The sequence below is a fragment of the Kogia breviceps genome, chromosome 6 (assembly GCF_026419965.1).
Source record: "Kogia breviceps isolate mKogBre1 chromosome 6, mKogBre1 haplotype 1, whole genome shotgun sequence".
NCBI classification, from domain to species: Eukaryota; Metazoa; Chordata; class Mammalia; order Artiodactyla; family Physeteridae; genus Kogia; species Kogia breviceps.
In genome coordinates this window covers 82503492-82522329 of record NC_081315.1, presented here as the reverse complement: position 1 = coordinate 82522329, position 18838 = coordinate 82503492, and the positions used below count along the sequence as shown (strand labels likewise).

At 39.6% G+C, this 18838-nt stretch overlaps 1 protein-coding gene across 14 annotated transcripts in view; it reads left to right on the top strand.

The window, feature by feature from the left end:
- LIMCH1 (LIM and calponin homology domains 1) overlaps nucleotides 1-18838 on the top strand; it is a 349588-nt gene that overhangs the window by 31143 nt on the left and 299607 nt on the right. For 3 of the 14 annotated variants that reach the window (XM_067036167.1, XM_067036162.1, XM_067036172.1), the window contains exon 2: nucleotides 17626-17727. The exons of 10 other annotated variants lie outside the window; for them this stretch is intronic. The gene's annotated coding sequence lies outside the window, so the exon portion shown is untranslated. Of the gene's footprint in view, nucleotides 1-17625; nucleotides 17786-18838 lie in introns of all 14 variants that reach the window. One more of the 14 variants, XM_067036163.1, reaches the window with a different exon arrangement.

The following is an 18838-nucleotide window of genomic DNA, read 5'->3' as shown; positions in this document are numbered from 1 at the left end:
GGAATCTATACAAGAGAATTGAAAACATATATTTACAAAAACTTGTGCATGAAGGTTCATAGCAGCATTATTCGTAATAGCCAATAAGTGGAAACAGCCCAAGTGTCTATGAACAGGAGAATGGATAAACAAAAGGTGGTCTATCCATACAATGGAATACTATGCTACTTAGAAATACAAAGGAATCAATTATTGCTATATCCTACAACATGGGTGAACCTCAAGAGCATTATGCTAAGTGAAAAAAACCAGATGCCAAAGACTATGCATTCTATTATTCAGTTTATATGAAATATCTAGAAAAGGTAGATCTATAGAGACAGAAATCAGATTGGTGGTTGTTTGGGGCTGGAGGTGAGAGTGGGCATGAACTGCAGGTAGGCATGTAGAGTCTTTTTGAGGTGATGGAAATGTTCTAAAACTGGTTTGTAGTGATGGCTGCACAACTCTATAAATTTACTAAAAATTATTGAATTGGATATTTACAGTGGGTGAATTTTATAGTGTGTAAATCATATATCCATAAAGCTATTTAAAACAAAAAACCTCAATGCTCAGTACTTGATTGTCAAAACTTGAAAAAGGAAACTAATATGACATCTGCAGCAGAATTTTCCAACCTGTCTGCTCATCAGAATCATTTGGGAAATCAAAAAAAAAGAATCCTTGATTATCATACTAAGTGAAGTAAGTCAGAGAAAGACAAATATCATATGATATTGCTTATATGTGTAATCTAAAAAAATGATACAAATGAACTTATTTACAAAACAGAAACAGATTCACAGACTTAGAAAATAAGCTTATGGTTACCAGGGGGGAAGGTGGGGGAGACAGACTGAGAGTTTGAGATTGACACGTATACACCCTGCTATATTTAAAATAGATAACCAACAAGGACCTACTGTATAGCATAGGGAACTCTGCTCAATATTGTGTAAAAACCCAAATGGGCAAAGAATTTGGAAAAGAATAGATCTATGTATATGTATAACTGAATCACTTTGCTGTACACCTGAAACTAACACAACATTGTTAATCAACAATACTCCATGAGTTGTTTCTATATTTTGGAGATTAATCCTTTGTCCATGGCTTCATTTGCAAATATTTTCTTCCATTCTGATGGTTGTCTTTTCATCTTGTTTATGGTTTCCTTAGCTGTGCAAAAGCTTTTAAGTTTAATTAGGTCCCATTTGTTTATTTTTGTTTTTATTTTCATTGCTCTAGGAGGTGGGTCCAAAAGATCTCACTGTGGTTTATGTCAGAGGGTTTTTCCTGTGTTTTCCTCTAAGAGTTTTATAGTGTCTGGTCTTACATTTACGTCTTTAATCCATCTTGAGTTTATTTTTGTGTATGGTGTTATGGAGTGTTCTAAGTTCATTCTTTTACATGTAGCTGTCCAGTTTTCCCAGCACCACTTATTGAAGAGGCTGTCTTTTCTTCATTATATGTTCTTGCCTCCTTTGTCATAAATTAGGTGACCATATGTGCGTGGGTTTATCTCTGGGCTTTCTATCCTGTACCATTGACCTATATTTCTGTTTTTGTGCTAGTACCATACTGTCTTGATGACTGTAGCTTTGCAGTATAGTTTGAAGTTGGGGAGCCTGATTCCTCCAGCTCCGTTTTTCTTTCTCAAGATCACTTTGGCTATTTGAGGACTTTTGTGTTTCCATACAAATTGTGAAATTTTTTGTTCTAATTCTGTGAAGAATGCCATTGGTAATTTGATAGGAATTGCATTAAATCTGTAGATTGCCTTGGGTAGTATAGTCATTTTCACAATGTTGATTCTTCCAATCCAAGAACATGGTATATTTCTCCATCTGTTTATGTCATCTTTGATTTCTCTCATCAGTGTTTTATAGTTTTCTGAGTACAGGTCTTTTGCCTCCTTAGATAGGTTTATTCCTAGGTATTTTATTCTTTTTGTTATGATGGTAAATGGGATTGTTTCCTTAACTTCTGTTTCTGATTTATCATTGTTAGTGTATAGGGACGAATTGGGAGATTAGGATTGACACATATACACTACCATGTGTAAAATAGATAGCTAGTGGGAACATGGTATAAAGCACAGGAAGCTGCTCAGTGCTCTGTGACAACCTAGGTGGGTGGGATGGGGGAGTGGGAGTAGGTCCAAGAGGGAGGGGATATAGGTATACATATAGCTGATTCACTTCATTGTACAGCAGAAACTAACAAAACATTGTAAAGCAATTATACTTTTAAAAAAAAGGTTACTCCTATATAAAGTAAAAATAATAATAAAAAAAAGAGTCCTGGGCCTGCCCATAGCCTTGGAGTACCTGCTTTCAATGACCTTCCTAAGTGGTTGTCATGGCCAGCTCGGTTGGAAACCCCTGCTCTGTGGCTTTAGATCCTGAACGGTTCTATCAGTGAAAAATACAAAGATGTGCATGGTCAATAGGTGCTGGTTTCACCTTCCCTTTCTGTCTATGTTAAGTAGGTGTCAAATCCCCCCTGCCCCAGCTCCCCATGGTTTGCCTTGAGGCCTTTCTTCTTGTACTTAAAGCTAGACTTGGTGCTTCTTTGCATTCACCATAGGGAATTGACACCACAGAAGCATCAGCACCATGGGTTATTATTGTTATTATTTTTAACTGGAAAGATGAAAAGAAGCATTAGCCGCAGAGCAAACAACATGCCTCTTTACCTTAAATCCTGGGTGTCCTCTTTCTGTGACCCTTCTGCCAACTTCCTACCGTATTCTTCTCCCTTTACTACTTTCCAAAGCTTGGGTGTGTTCTGCTATACCTGCTTTTCTCAGAGAGAGGAGGGTCCTCAGGCTGGGCAGCCTCTCTGCCTCCCTGGATTTCTGAGGAATACAGTTTTCTTCATTCTGTTGACTAGTTGTTGCTTGTTCCTTGTCTCTGCATTCATGTCCTGCTTAGTTCAACTCAGGTCATCAAATGGCTGCAGAGGGAATGCTGTGTAGGAGGGTCTGCTACATCATGGTGTGTGATGTTACCACGCCATCAATTATCAGATGGTATCAAGGTATCTAGGCTTTGGGGTCTGACTAGGATTGCCAGATACAGCAAGCAAAAATACAAGGTGGCCAGTTAGATTTGAGTTTTGAATAAATAACAACATTTTTAGTATCTTTATGGCCCTTTGCCTGAAATTCAAATCTAACTTTGTATCCTGTGATTTATTGGGCAACCATGAAATTTCCACCAGACTTGCCTTCACTTTTGGCTTCTCCATTTGATGAGTTAGGAATTCAGCAGGTGACTTAATGTCTCTGAACCTCATTTTTTAAATTTGAAAATTAGGGTAAATATTACCTGTAAGTGTGGGCTTCCCTCCTTCTCAGTAGACTCTAAGCTTGTGAGGGGCTATGGTTAGCCTTACGGGCTGAGTTTAGGACTTCTGCTTACATGTTAATGTCTGGACTTTAATCCAATGGCCACACCTAGCTCCCAGGGTGGCTTGGATATGGTCTGTATTCTGACCATGTGCCTAAGCTACAAATTGAGGGTTCTATTATATGGGAAGAATTTGGGGAAATTAATAGTCTTGGCCACACATTTTGTTTTCTCTGTACAGTACTGTTAAATAAGTGCTATTGATGAAACACGGTTAATAAAACAAAGGGTGTTACCCAGTTGCAGTGATGTAGAAATTGTCTGGATCATTGCCAGGGATATAGCAAGGAGGATTATTCTTGGATTCAACTCATTTGTTGTTTTATCCTGTCATATTGGGATAGTATTTTAATCCTTCCATGCTCTACTTTTTCTATTTGTGTGGTCATACTCTGTCAAAAAAAGAAGGGGTCTGTGTTGATTGGGTCCACGGAAATAATCCTCTTACATGGCTGCGTATTGATCCCATTTTTGTCAGGCCATCTACGTTTTGTACACTTCATCTTCTCTTGGTGACTGAGTGCACGTGGGGGTGTGTTTCTGCAGGCGTTATGTTCTAAAGTCCGCACACAAAGCAGACATCATGTGTAGTTAAAAGTATTCCCGAGTGTGGGCTGACATAGTGACTCACTCCTAACAAATAGGGTATGGAAAGGGAAAAACAGTAGCTTCACAGTGGAGGAAACTGGCAACACCACGTTTACCAAATATTCAAGGTTAATGTCAATAATAATAATAAAAACAATGATAATAAACCTTATATGTCTTCTGATACAATGCAATGAGAAGGGTGCTTCACCCCTGTGTTATTATTCTCCAGAGTCCATACCCCAGATTAGTCATAGGAAAGCATCAGACAAACCCAAACTGAGGGACATTCTACAAAATATCTGACCAAGTACTTTTCAAAAGTGTCAGGATCATGAAAATCAAGGGGAGATGAAGGAGCTGTCACTGGTTGGAGGAGACTAAGGGATCATGATGATGAAACACAATAATGACATTAGTGGAAAAACTGGAGAAATCTGAACAAACGCTGTAGTTTAGTTAACACTATTGTGTTTGAAAACATGCACATGCTTAGGTAAGATGCTTGCATTAGGGGAAGCTATGTGAAGGGCACGTGGGAACTCTCTTTGCAACTCTTCTTAAATCTAAAGTTATTTTTTTAATGTTCTTTTTAATTTTTGGTGGGGGATAAAGTGAGAGAGTGGCATGGACATACATACACTACCAAATGTAAAACTGAAAGCTAGTGGGAAGCAGCCGCATAGCACAGGGAGATCAGCTCATTTCTTTGTGACCACCTAGAGGGGTGGGATAGGGAGGGTGGGAGGGAGACGCAAGAGGGAGGACATATGGGGATATATGTGTATGTATAGTTGATTCGTTTTGTTAGAAAGCAGAAACTAACACACCATTGTAAAGCAATTATACTCCAATAAAGATGTTAATAAAATAATGTTCTTTTTAAAAAAGTACTTCTTAAATTCTCTTGAGAATGTCCCATGTTGTGAATGAGAACCATGTGCTACCTTGAAAGAAGATTAGTGTGTCTGTTTTTCTTCCAGTATTACAGCATATTACTGTTTTATCAATAAATATTTAACAGTGGTTTTTCTGGTACTGGAGACACAGCAGTGAACAAAACAGTAAAAAAAAATCTCTGCCCTGATGGAGCTTACATTCTAGTAGGAGGAGATAACAAATAATACAAAATGTATAGTATGTTAAATAGTGTTAAGTGATATTGGGGAAAGTAAAGCAGAGAAAAAAGAAATAATGTGTTGGAGGGTTGATAAATGTTTAGATTGAAGGATCAAAGAAGACCTCAGTGAGAAGGTGACTTTAATGTAAATATATGAAGAAAGTGAGGAAATGAGCCATGTGGACCATATAGATATTTTGGGGGGAAAGCCTCCCAGACAGTGGAAATAGCATGTGCAAGGGTCCTGAGATATCACATGCTTGTTGGTATATTTGAAAAACAGCATGGGATGCTGTTTGCTTGTTTGAGCCTCAGGGTAGCTAGCTTTCGTTTGGGGTCATGTTCTAGGAAAAATATGTATCTTTAACTCCTGGAATTGCACTCAACTTGGGATGCTTATACTATGAGCAGCATATAGGAGCTCAGCCTGATTGAAGGGGCAGTCTTCTCCCATCTTATCCAGTGTCATATGCTTCTCCAGTAAAATGTCCGTGCTGTTCAAAACGTTATTTTTCTCTCTTTTATTTTTGGTCGAGCACATATGGTTTATATTGAATTTATCCAAGGCAAGTTGGATGGGACTCCACAGTACATTCATGATCGAGACATTGAGTGTTGCCGGAAAAGGATGACTTCCTCTTTGATGGCTGCCAGTCTTCTCTGGCTTTCCTCCCTTTTCCCCTGCATCGGCAGGCGGACTCTCAACCACTGCGCCACCAGGGAAGCCCATGGCTTTCCTCCTTTAGCCCGCTCTCCTACCGGCTTGTGAGAGAACTGGCAGGAGGAGAGTGCTCTATGTTTATTCCCTTTGGTTGAGGACGAGAATGTGGCAGCTGCTGCAGGTAGTAAATTAGGATGATTCTGCTGTGATCTCTGTGAATGTCACTCTCACAGCAATAAGGTGTACATTAGTAGAGTATGTGGGGTTGTTGCAACTGGTTTTGGCATGTACTTTGAAAAAGGATTCCTTTATTATAGGGTCCTTTATTATAGGGTCCTAAAAGACAGCCTCTCTAAACATACCCAGTGAGAAGGACTGGGCCTGTTACACAGAAGCGTGTTCTAGTTACTCACTCATATGTAGCTAGATAGGTCCTATGAGGGAGGCTGAATGCCTGAAAACTGCTGGATATAAAAGAAATATTCTCCAATGGAATAAAGAACCATAGTTTCAGTTGGAACTTTAAAACTATGTAACAAAAGGAAAAACGCTTTTATCTTGACCCCTTCAACCTATAAAAATGGATCCCTTAGTCATGTAGACTTGTAGGTATGAATATAAACTAAAATTGGAAAGACCTGAAGATGCTTGTACAAAAAGAAATAAACTTTTCTTTCATTCAAAATGTATTTTTATCATCTGGCTCAGGCATTTTCATTTTTAGGAGATGTTTAAAATGGAACCCTTTCAACTGAAGTATCTCAGCAACTATTTTTACTCTGTCATTAGGAAAAATAACAACGGTTTTGGAATAACATAAAATGTCCCTGGGTCTGAAATATATGAGCTTAAGTAGAAACTTTATATCTAAAGGCAGCTTTTTATCCTTGCTTTGGGGACTGAATTCTTTGTCTATGTAAACTGAATTCATGTAGTTTTAAAGTAACTACATAAAGAATTTTCCCTCCATTTCCGAAGTGTGCTGTGCCAGAATTGGTTCTGTCTTATGTATTATCGGCAGTTTGGGATTGAACCCCATCAGCGCTGCCAGGAGAGGATTGTTGAATGCATTAAGGAATGAACACTTTCAATAGGACCCTGGTTGTGGCAGACTGATAGAATCAGAAGTTGGATTCTTGGGTTACGTTTAAGCCCTCCCAATGAAAAGGACTTTTTTTTTTATTATACTATGGAACAAGAATGAAATATTCATTTGCTCAGAACCTGTTAAATTCTTAAATTTCATATAGGAGGTACAGAATAAAGACCTATTGTGTACTAAACCTAATCTGAAAATCTCTATCATACTTCTCTGCAAGCTGGGAAAGCTGGGCGGCTGTACTCTTGGTCTTGGTATTTAAAACCTTTGGATTTCCTGAGATTGGTAGTGGATGGGAGTGGAAGTGAAAATGCCAAGGAAATTACTGCTCTTCTTTATCTGGGACTGTAGGGGCCTCTGTGACCTTTAATTCAAGATTCTTTATTGTGGGTCACCTTCATGTTCCCTGGAAATCACATGTGTCGCAGAGCACCTAAATAGCTTTCTCCTTGGTTCTGTAATTGGGAAGTATTTAGGGCAATGCGGACAATTCAGAGAGCATCTTTTGTGGCTGCAGGAATCTGCGTGCTTGGAGACCTGGCAGCGTGCTTGGAGACCTGGCAGCGCGTTGTGGCGTTTATATGCATTGCTCAGGGCAAGGCACTGCCTAGCTCCAGGTCTGATCAGAAACTAAGGACCTAGCATGTGTTCTGTTTAAAATCTGTACAGTCATTAAATCTAAGTTAACAGCATCCCTTCCTCCTTTGGACAGAAGGACAAGACATACTGCTGGATGTCTGAGAAACTGAATTGCAAATTCATTTAAAGATAGTATTTGATGCTGGCAGCATAAGACAGGGAGTATCGGGAATGTATTCTTTACAGTTCTAGGACCTTTGCCATTAAACTAGTTTCCCATAAAAAAAAAAAAATGGGAAGAGAGAAGAGAAAAAGTTTGTCTATGTTGTATGATTGTTAGGCATCAGGTGTTAATTTTAGAAAAATAATTTGATTTGACTCCTGGAAGCTTACTTTGGAAAAGAATAATTTGATATACTATCTTATACATTTTTTTAGTATTTTATACTTTTAAAACAGATTTTCTTTATCAGCTGAATAAGTAGAAGTGAATATACTCAGTGGTGACATAATTATTTTTATTTTTGTGTTCAAGAAAGAAAGAAAACTATACTACTCTATGAAAATACTTCTTGGTGGCTAGGTCTCAATTTATACTTTTATAAAAGTATTAAGTGTATTGTTTTCCTATTATGCTTTCATCTTATCCCCATTCATACATTCAGCAAATGTTTTTTTGAGCACCTATTATGTGTCAGAAACTTTTCTAACTCCTGAAGATCCTTGCCTTCAGGAAACATATTCTAGAGAGTAAAGACAAAAAAAAGGTAAATAGGGCTTCCCTGGTGGCGCAGTGGTTGAGAGTCCGCCTGCCGATGCAGGAGACATGGGTTCGTGCCCTGGTCCGGGAAGATCCCACATGCCGCGGAGCAACTAAGCCCGTGAGCCATGGCCGCTGGGCCTGCGCGTCCGGAGCCTGTGCTCCGCAACGGGAGAGGCCACAACAGTGAGAGGCCCGCATACCGCAAAAAAAAAAAAAAAAAAAAAAAAAGTAAATATATATATCGGATAGTGACAGGTGCTATGGGGAAAAATAAAGCAGGGTAATAATAGGAAATATTCAGCGGGAGAATATGCTGTGTATTTAAGATGGTCAGAGGTGGTCTCACTGAGAAGATCACATCTGAGCAGAGACCTGAAAGGCATGAGGGAGGAGGCCGTAGGAACACCTGGGAAAAGAGCTCTTCTGGCAATGGGAGCAAGAAGGAAGTGGCGGAGTGGAGGGAGAGAAGGGGACAGTAAGAAGAGATTCCGTCAGAGAGGTCATGGGACCAGATCTGTAGGATCTCACAGGCCAAAGGAAAGAGTTTAGATTTTCTCCTATGTGAGTTGTATCCTAAGGTGATTTAGTTCTTCTTCCGTTCAGCCTCTTTCATCTTCTTCCTGTACTAGCCCCCATTGTTTTTTTTTTTAAAAACACAAAAAACCAAATCCAAAGAACAATGTGTTAAATGCAAACAATTGAAATCTAGGTGTCTGTTTAAACACTTTTCTTTATATGTGTCATTTGCCGGGGAAAGCAACGCTTGCTACTGACCTATTTAAATTTTCTGAGCTCGGAGCCCTTCCCAGTCCAACAAAATGTACTTAACCCTCTCTAGGAATAGAAGGTTGATATAGTGTTTGTTTCGTGATTGCATCGTGTGGTCTTTGGTTGTGCATCTGGCTTTGCTGTTCACCAGCATCACAGTATTTTTAGAAAGTAAGCTCTGGGAAGACAGTATGTTTTTGATATAATGGTTATTGTGCCCTGTCATCCAGGCCACCCACCATGGTCACTGTGGTTGACCCCCTATGTCCAGCCCCTTCTAGTGAGCTAGCTGTGGCTTTCATGGCTCTTTGCCAGAAATTGGACAAGGAATGGGCCAGTGACTCAGTCATGACCAAAGTTGGGGGGACCATCTGTGAAGGGTTTCCTGACTTCTAAGGACAGGAAGAGAAGGTTGCCTTTCTTCCTCTGCTCTTGCTGTGTCTATAGGTGATGCCTGGAACCACTGCAGCCATCTTGCTACCAGCCTGAGAATGAAGTCAGTACTTGCGGAGCTGTGGAGTCATCCAGCTCTGGAGCTCACCTCCAGAGCTGGATGAGATAATATAATACCCTTATTATTTGAGGCCAGTTTGTTTGTTTATTTGTTTGTTTCATTTACAGCTGAAAGTATCCTAACCAATAGAGATTTGTTAATGCCCTTCCTACAGCCCTTCTCAGAATACATTATATGGATTTACACTTAGTGTTTTCCAGTAATATTTAGCCTAATGGACTCCCAAGTTACTGAAATGATTTAGAACATTAAAATAGAAATGTGGTTACATTAAATTTCCTTGCATTATATCTGCAGTTTTGCATACATGAAAGGGCTGTGATAATTTTGTGTGTTTAAAGAGCTGGAAGGACCCTTTAGACAATATTAATTTATTCTAATGATCATACCCTGCTTTTTAAGTTAGCAGCATCTGAACTGACAATAGTAGAAAAGAAAAGGTAATTTTAAGATACAAACCTGTACTGACAAAGGAATAATCTCCAAAATTTACAAGCAGCTCAATATCAGAAAAACAAACAACCCAATCCAAAAATGGGCAGAAGACCTAAACAGACATTTCTCCAAAGAAGACATACAGATTGCCAGCAAACACATGAAAGAATGCTCAACATTACTAATCATTAGAGAAATACAAATCAAAACTACAATGAGGTATCACCTTACAGCAGTCAGAATGGCCATCATCAAAAAACCTACAAACATTAAATGCTGGAGAGGGTGTGGAGAAAAGGGAACCCTCTTGCATTGTTGGTGGGAATGTAAATTGATACAGCCACTATGGAGAACAGTATGGAGGTTCCTTAAAAAACTACAAATAGAACTACCATACGACCCAGCAATCCCACTACTGGGCATATACCCTGAGAAAACCATAATTCAAAAAGGGTCATGTACCACAATGTTCACTGCAGCTCTATTTACAATAGCCAGGAGATGGAAGCAATCTAAGTGTCCATCGACAGATGAATGGATAAAGAAGATGTGGCACATATATACAATGGAATATTACTCAGCCATAAAAAGAAATGAAATCGAGTTATTTGTAGTGAGGTGGATGGACCAAGAGTCTGTCATACAGAGTGAAGTCAGTCAGAAAGAGAAAAACAAATACCATATGCTAGCACATTATATATGGAATCTAAAAAAAAAGGTTCTGAAGAACCTAGGGGCAGGACAGGAATAAAGATGCAGACATAGAGAATGGACTTGAGGACACGGGGAGGGTAAGGGTAAGCTGGGACGAAGTGAGAGAGTGGCATGGACATATATACACTACCAAATGTAAAATAGATGCTAGTGGGAAGCAGCCGCATAGCCCAGGGAGATCAGCTTGGTGCTTTGTGACCACCTAGAGGGGTGGGATAGGGAGGGTGGGAGTGAGATGCAAGAGGGAGGGGATATGGGGATATATGTATATATATAGCTGATTCACTTTGTTATAAAGCAGAAACTAACACAGCATTATAAAGCAATTATACTCCAATAAAGATGTTAAAAAAAAAAGATACAAACCTATGCCCACACGCCAGAGTCTTTGGAGACTACTCTTGCATGTACACCCAGATCCTTTAAGAACTTAAAAAATATTGTCCAAGAACTTTGCTTATCCCTTTATTCCATTCATTTACTAGATTTATTCGTAATCACAGGTGATACTAGCAAATTGTGACACCCATATACAAGGGTTTCAAGGTGGCCAGAACTAAGTCTCATCCCTTTCTGTACTTTTCCATCATCTGACTGAGTTTAATGAATTAGAAATGTTACTGCTTTATTTGAAGAAATATTTTTGGTGTTTTGTCCTAACTCACATCTCTCTCTTAGTAGTTATATAAAAGTTTGCAGTGGAACCTTGCTTCTCAATGGGGAATGAGCAGGTAAAATGAAAAGTCTGGCGAAGACCCTGGGAAAATGCTAACAGTGAGTGTCTTTTCTCCATCTGAACTGAAATCTGAGCAGTTCAGAGGTTCTACCCAAGGCAACTCTGTGCATATTTCTCTCATTGTTGAGCCTGCAGTGAGCTACCTGACAGGCCTCTGATAATCGATGCCAGAGGACAGTGTTCTCTTTCAAAATCTTGTAGGGAAAGGCGGGCAAAAAAGTGTGAAGTAAGTGCCCCCATCCTAAGCATCGCATCGCTGCAGGTTACTGACAAAGACTTAAAAATACTCATCTCTCTTGCCTCCTTCACCCCGAATACAACCCAAATGTCTACCAGGAAGAGAATTCTGTTTTTATTTTGGCAAAATCTAGGAAATCCTTGTGTTATGGTGTTTAGAAATATAAAAGGAGGATTCTGTGAAAAGATTTCAGCTTACTAACATTTACAGCGTGCCCATTGCTGTGCCACTGTGTGATGTATTATTTAAGCTTTGTAGAGATAAATTAAAATTTGCCTTTGTCTTCTTGCCTGCTTAAAGGGGAAAGCAGAAACAGGAGGTGTTACTATAATGTAAGGAGGTTGATCTTCATGTGAGGCTTAGTACAAATCAGCCCCAGTACTTTGTCTCATTGTTTAAACTGAAAAACTGCTGTTTCACACAATACAGACTTCTTTATTTATTTGTTTGTTTCTTATATTAAGACTGCTCAGTGGGACAAATAAGAGAAAAAAAAATCCTGTAAAAATATAAAGGATGAAGAAGGTGGGGGGAGAGAGAGGAACTTAGAAGGAAAAGAAATAACATATTTGCCTGAAGGAGGCTGGAAAGTGAGGCAATGGAGGAAGTTGAGATTGCATTCAATTAAAATAAATGAAGGCAATTCTTGGTTGAGAGAAGTTAAATTCCCTATTACAAGATCTTGCATGTAGCCGGTCAGTTATGGCAGGTTCTAGACGTACTTCTCAAGAGAAGAGGTAATTATAATAAGAACATTGGCTAATGGTTTATGAGTGCTTATAATATATGTACTCATACTGGTGGGAAGTAAGACTTTTTGTATGTAATTCAACTAATTTTACTCTTAACTGTCATATGAGGTGGGTACGATTTTCATTTCCATTTTCTTTTTGAGGAGAGAATTGAAGCTTAGGGAGATTAACTTTCCTAAAGCCTCAACTGATAATAAAACCAAGATTTAGACAAAGGCTGTGCCCCTAATGGCTACCCTAGACTGCATTTGAATACTTGAGGAAATAAAATATACAACTGAAATCACTTTGTATTTTTTTCAAAAACAGCAGTAGCAATAGAAGCATAGCATTTTACAGTTTAAATGGTCTTTAGAGGTCAGTTCATAGGAGAGAAAGCTGAAGTCCAGAGAGAGTGTCTTAAAGTTCTTAACTGGTCATGTGATACCTTGGAAGAATTTCCACCCTTGTATTTCAACTTGGCAAAAAGGATAAAATGCATATTCTATCCTGTGAATTTTTTCTCCAGCTTGTTGTTCATTATTAATGCCAGGGACGATATCTATTTAAAACTGGACCCTGTCATGAGTAGTGCTTGAAGAATTACATGTACTTTGCAATTCATACTGAATACAAAATTGAAACACAGGAAAATTTTCTATCTATACTGTCTCATTACATGTAGAATTGGAAGAATAAAGCTCTAATGCAGTTTACTTAGGCAGTGTAGAATGTCAACAGTAATTAAACTTATTATTATGCTATAATGCCAAGGGCTCTAGAATGTAGTTTAAACATTACTTGGTGTTTTCTAGCTAGATCTTAAAATAGATATCAACATAAAACAAATCAAGGTATGTAAAAATTGATCCTAGAATGTTAATTCTAGGACATATTTTGGTGAGAATGTGAGAAATTAGCCAAAAATTAAACTTAGCCCTTGGAAATTTGCAACAGAAATTTCAAAGCTAAATATGTTTAAGTGTTCTTTGAGCCCACTTTTCTTGTATTATTAAAGAAAGACCTATCCAAATGCTGAAAATGAAATGAGTAGGAATTCGATGAGGATGAAATATTTCATGTTGACCATTTTATATAGTTATCATGGCTTAAATATTTTCCAAGTCCAAAAAATTAATAAGCCTAGTGAATCAGATCTAGGAAGGGAGACTGAATGTTGTAAAAATGTCCCAGTTGTCTATTAGACATTTTATTACTAAATTTTCTCCTGGGGTGAGGGTGGGAGATGGAATTTCTTACTTGATTTATAACATGAAGGAGCTATGTAAGGAGCTGTGTTGCTCTTTCTATTTTAAGGGACCTACCAGAGTTCTTGTGTTTTGTTCTTCTCCACTAGTAACCCTGTAATTCCCACCTAGCTCCTGCATTGATCCTGTATATTTTTCAACTCAGAATATTTCAGTTGACCTACTTGTATGTTGAATTCCCATGGCAGACTTAGTTAATCTCATTAATACCATGCCATTGTCAAGTGCTGAGAAGAAATGTTGGAATTGAGATGGATTCTGTTGGATGAAAAGATGAAATGGTGGAGACATTATTTCCTTCCCTTTCTTCCCTCCCTTCCTCCCTTCCTTCCTCCCTCCTTCCCTTCTCTTTCTTTTTCTGCCAAAATACTTTGCTTTAAAAGAATATTATAAAAACAGATTGATTTCAGATATTTGAGATGTAATGTGTTGGGGCAGCTGAGGAGTGTTTGATATGGGGTAGGTACAGGGGAAATGGGAATGGTTTTTATATGCTTAATACTGCGTACCTGAGCCAGGGTGGCTAGATTATGCTTCAGTTACAAACAACGCAAGATCTCAGAGGTTGGCACAATGGAAGTTTTTTTTTTCATTCATGCTATGTGTCCGATATGGTTTGGTACCCAGACTGACAGAGGCTTCCTCCATGCTATCTATTACCACAGTCACCCTTACAATGGGAGGGGAAAGTAACTTTTTGCTGGGAAGTGATTCACTGGCCAGAGCAAGTCCTACAGGATGCCTGACTGTAGAGGGGGCAGATAAGAGCCATCTAATCTTGTGTCTGAACAGGAAAGCCAGAAACCAATGACAGCTAGTACTATTCCCTGCCTTTCCTTGAGAAAGAGTACTATCAATAAAGGTTAAGGTGGGTGCAGTGCCAACTACTTGATTCTGATGCTGCCGCTCTGAGAGTGTCTTCTTTATTAAAAAAATCTGTGACCAGGGCTTCCCTGGTGGCTCAGTGGCTAAGAATCTGCCTGCCAATGCAGGGGACACGGGTTCAGGCCCCGGTCCGGGAAGATCCCACATGCCGTGGAACAACTAAGCCCGTACACCACAACTACTGAGCCTGCACTCTAGAGCCCGCGTGCCACAACTACTGAAGCCCAGGCGCCTAGAGCCTGTGCTCCGCAACAAGAGAAGCCCAGGCACAGCAAAAAGAAGCCCACGCACCGCAACAAGAGTAACCCCCGCTCTCCGCAACTAGAGAAAATCCTGCGTGCAGCAACAAAGACCCAACACAGCCAAAAATAAAATAAATAAAATAAAATAAATATTAAAAAAATCTATGAACAGAATTCAATAAACCAATATTGCATTGCATATGGAAGCACTGGCCAAATAAGTGATCCTAGGGCATGTTTGTCTGTTCATTCTTTTCTTCATTCCTTTGTTCCTTCATCCCTTCAATAAATACTCATTGAACTATCATATATCAAGTACATAATGTAAGCCTTGATTTATTTATTGTCTTGATTTTTATTTTACTTGTATAATCTTTAGTGTGTTTTTTTTGACACATTTTTATTGCTTTGTCAGTCTTTTGTATGTGTGTTTATTTTGAGTCTATTATTTTTAACTTCCTTTGGGATATGGACCTGACCTATTTTCTTTACCAGACTACCCAGATGTGTTTTTACTAAATATTTGATAACCAGGGAGTAAGCATAGTGTATTTACTGTATTTTTCTCAATATTTCTATAAAGCAGTTTCAGTTAAAAAAACTGTCTTAGTTTATTAAAATTTTATTTAATATTTTAAAATTACATCTATAATACATTGGGATAATTTTTCCCTTGCAGTTTTATTTGAAGAGCCAAATGACTATTACATGTCATTCAGGTGACTCAAAAAACCTCTGAGGGCTTCCCTGGTGGCGCAGTGGTTGAGAGTCCGCCTGCCGATGCAGGAGACACGGGTTCGTGCCCTGGTCCGGGAAGATCCCACATGCCGCGGAGCAGCTAAGCCTGTGAGCCGTGGCCGCTAGGCCTGCGCGTCCGGAGCCTGTGCTCCGCAACGGGAGAGGCCACAACAGTGAGAGGCCCGCATACCGCAAAAAAAAAAACAAAAAAAAAACAAAAAAAACACCTCTGAATAATGAGTAAAATTATTCTAGGCAAGGGCTCTCATTTAGACAATGAAACATAGAGTGGTCTTTGAGTACAACTGAACATTTTTTTTCAGTAATCACTGTACCCTTGGTTCATCTTTGCTTTGTCTTTTACATTTCCAATGCACAGCCTGACTTGCAATGCCGTTCTCTAATTTTGTCTTCCTCAGAACTGGTGAGCACAGGAAGTATCTTACTTATCTTTGTAGCCTACCATCCCTCAAGCCTCACACAATACCTTGTACATAACAGCTGTTCAATAAAAGCTTGTTAAACGGATTTGACTTTCCTCGTATATAGTGGTTGAACTTTTGAAGTCATGCAGTGCTAAGAACAGAACCATAATTATTGAATACTGAAGGCAGTCGCAAAACTAAGTCTGAGGGGATATGGGACAAGAGAGACCGCATTGAAGGTTCTCTATATGGAATGTTCTAGCCTGTTTATATTGTCTTGATGTGTTTCAGAGAGAACAGTTTGTTTCACTTTGCCTTTATACAATTAATGTTCCTGAAATTGAAAAAAAAAGTGAGCTTTCTGACATAATGAAGGCTCCATCAAAGCCTCCACCAAGCCTTCCCTGGTGGTGCACTGGTTAAGAATCCGCCTGCCAACGCAGGGGACACGGGTTTGATCACTGATCCAGGAAGATGCCACATGCCGCGGAGCAACTAAGCCCGCGAGCCACAACTACTGAGCCCGCACACCTAGAGCCCGTGCTCTGCAACAAGAGAAGCCACTGCAATGAGAAGCCCGCGCACTGCAATGAAGAGTAGCCCCTGCTCGCCACAACTAGAGAAAGCCCACGCGCAGCAATGAAGACCCAACGCAGCCAAAAATAAATAAATAAAATAAAAAAATAAATAAATAAATAAATCACTTGTACTCTCTGCAACTTCAGTACTTTTGTTTCAGGAGGGTGGTTGAAGTAAATTCTTCTGGGGCCAGATCCAGTGTTTCTGCCTTGAAGAAACATAATTAACTGACATTTTAAAGGTACTTTATAGGCCTGTTCTGACCCTGGGCAAAGAATATTACTTGATTTATAGTTATGAAAAGTCTGCTTTCAGAATTTGGGTGTGTTTTATGATAGCTCTTTTAGTTGATTGCTTTCATTTTTATTCAGTAAATTATTTAGAACAGCTGTATGATGTCATCAGAAGCTTGACTTTTACTTCTCTGTGCTTGGAAGGCTGAAGCGCAGGGCAATATTTCACTGTGAATGAGAAGGCTCAGCATATGTGCACAAGGAGAAGGTTACTGGGGACGATAGCTATTGTTACTTGATTTCCTTTTTACTATGGAAGCCAAGGGTTTGGATACTATATTGAGAAAAGAGTATTGAAATGTCAGGATTTTGTTTTGTGACAGGATTTTCTGAAGACTTGCCCTAAAAGAGTCCAACAATGGATTACAGTGTCTAAAGACACAAACAAGATTTATGTCATTAAGTTAAAAAAATATTGCAACAAAATACTGGATGATCATGTATTCCTTTGGTGTTTATGGTAATAATTTTTATTCAAGTGAACTGAGGCAGAATATATATTCATTATAAAAGATCCCAACAAGGATATAATTTTAAGTTTCAATGAAAGGATCCTCCCAGAGTTACCATGCTTCAGGAAATATGATTAAGAGTTGGTGACAATTGTGCACAATTGGCACAGGCATTCTTGGCAGTTTGAGAACATGAGTGTGTGTGATCTCTACACTTCCAGGCATATGTGACTATCATTGCTGGGTGTTCTAAGGTTTTCTAAAGGTCTCACTTCAAGTCAATGTGCCTCATGGCTTTTGGCTGCTTCAGTGGAGCCCAGCCTCGCTTTCATGACAATGGATTTCTCCAGTTTTCTAGTAAGAGGGTTTGCGTTGATCCTCGTGTTTCTTCTTGGGTTTCAGGCAAAAGAAACTCCTCTGTGAGTCCAGACTCCACACTGGTTGCTTCCTGTCATCTTCATCCTCCCTGAAGGGGGTCCCAGAGGTAGCGGTCAGTGTCCATTGGTGAGCGGCGTCAGTGCTGTCATTTGGCCTACCTGTACCTTCTGGGTACAGTGCTGGAGTAAGAAAAACAAGCAAACAAATAAACAAGAAAAACAAGACAAAACCAAACATACCAAGTCTAGACTTGAATATCTGAGTATGTGAAGCTGTTCGCCAATAGCTCTCTACCTTCCCAGTTTCTCTCGATTCAAAGTCCAGGCTAGAAGTGCTCTGGAGATTTCAATTTGTTGCTCAATGGATCTGCTAAGTTCACGTTGCTGGGCTTAGTTTTTTTTTTTTAAATTAATTTTATTTATTTATTTTTTGGCTGTGTTGGGTCTTTGTTGCTGTGCGCGGGCTTTCTCTAGTTGCGGCAAGCGGGGGCTACTCTTCGTTGCAATGCGCAGACTTCTCATTGTCGTGGCTTCTCTTATTGCAGAGCATGGGCTTTAGGCACGCAGGCCTCCGTTGTTGTGGCATGCCGGCTCAGTAGTTGTGGCTCGCGGGCTCTAGAGCTCAGGCTCAGTAGTTGTGGCGCATGGGCTTAGTTGCTCAGCGGCATGTGGGATCTTCCCGGGCCCGGGCTCAAACCTGTGTCCCTTGCATTGGCAGGCGGATTCTTAACCACTGTGCCACCAGGGAAGCCCTGCTCGGCTTAGTTTTGTGCGTGTCATTAGAAAGAGTTCCTGGCAGCAAAATACCCAGGAACTATTTATATATACTGTTATTGGCCTCGCCTTATTTCAGACCTCACCTTGCTCAGTGCCTCATCCATAAATGATGCTCAAAATATCAGGTTGAAGGGGTGAGGAATGAGTACCAGGCAGGTGTGTTAATACAAGGCAGTGAAGTGAACGAGAGGCAAGTGGACAGTGGCATGAGGTCTTAAAGGAGTCAAGGAAAATTAAAGGCTCTCTGGGCTGCTGAGGTCAGAGAAGGGTTGAACAAAGATGGCTGGTTGCAGCACAGAAAGAAGAATATCTGATTTTCTTAAAGCTGTCAGTCTGTGAAATGTTCTTCAGAACACAGAAATGCTTGTGGAAAGGGTAGGGTTTGGAGTTAGAGTTGGGCTCTTGTCCAGGCTCTATCACATATTGGCTGTGACCTTGAGCTGGCCATAATATGGCTTTGA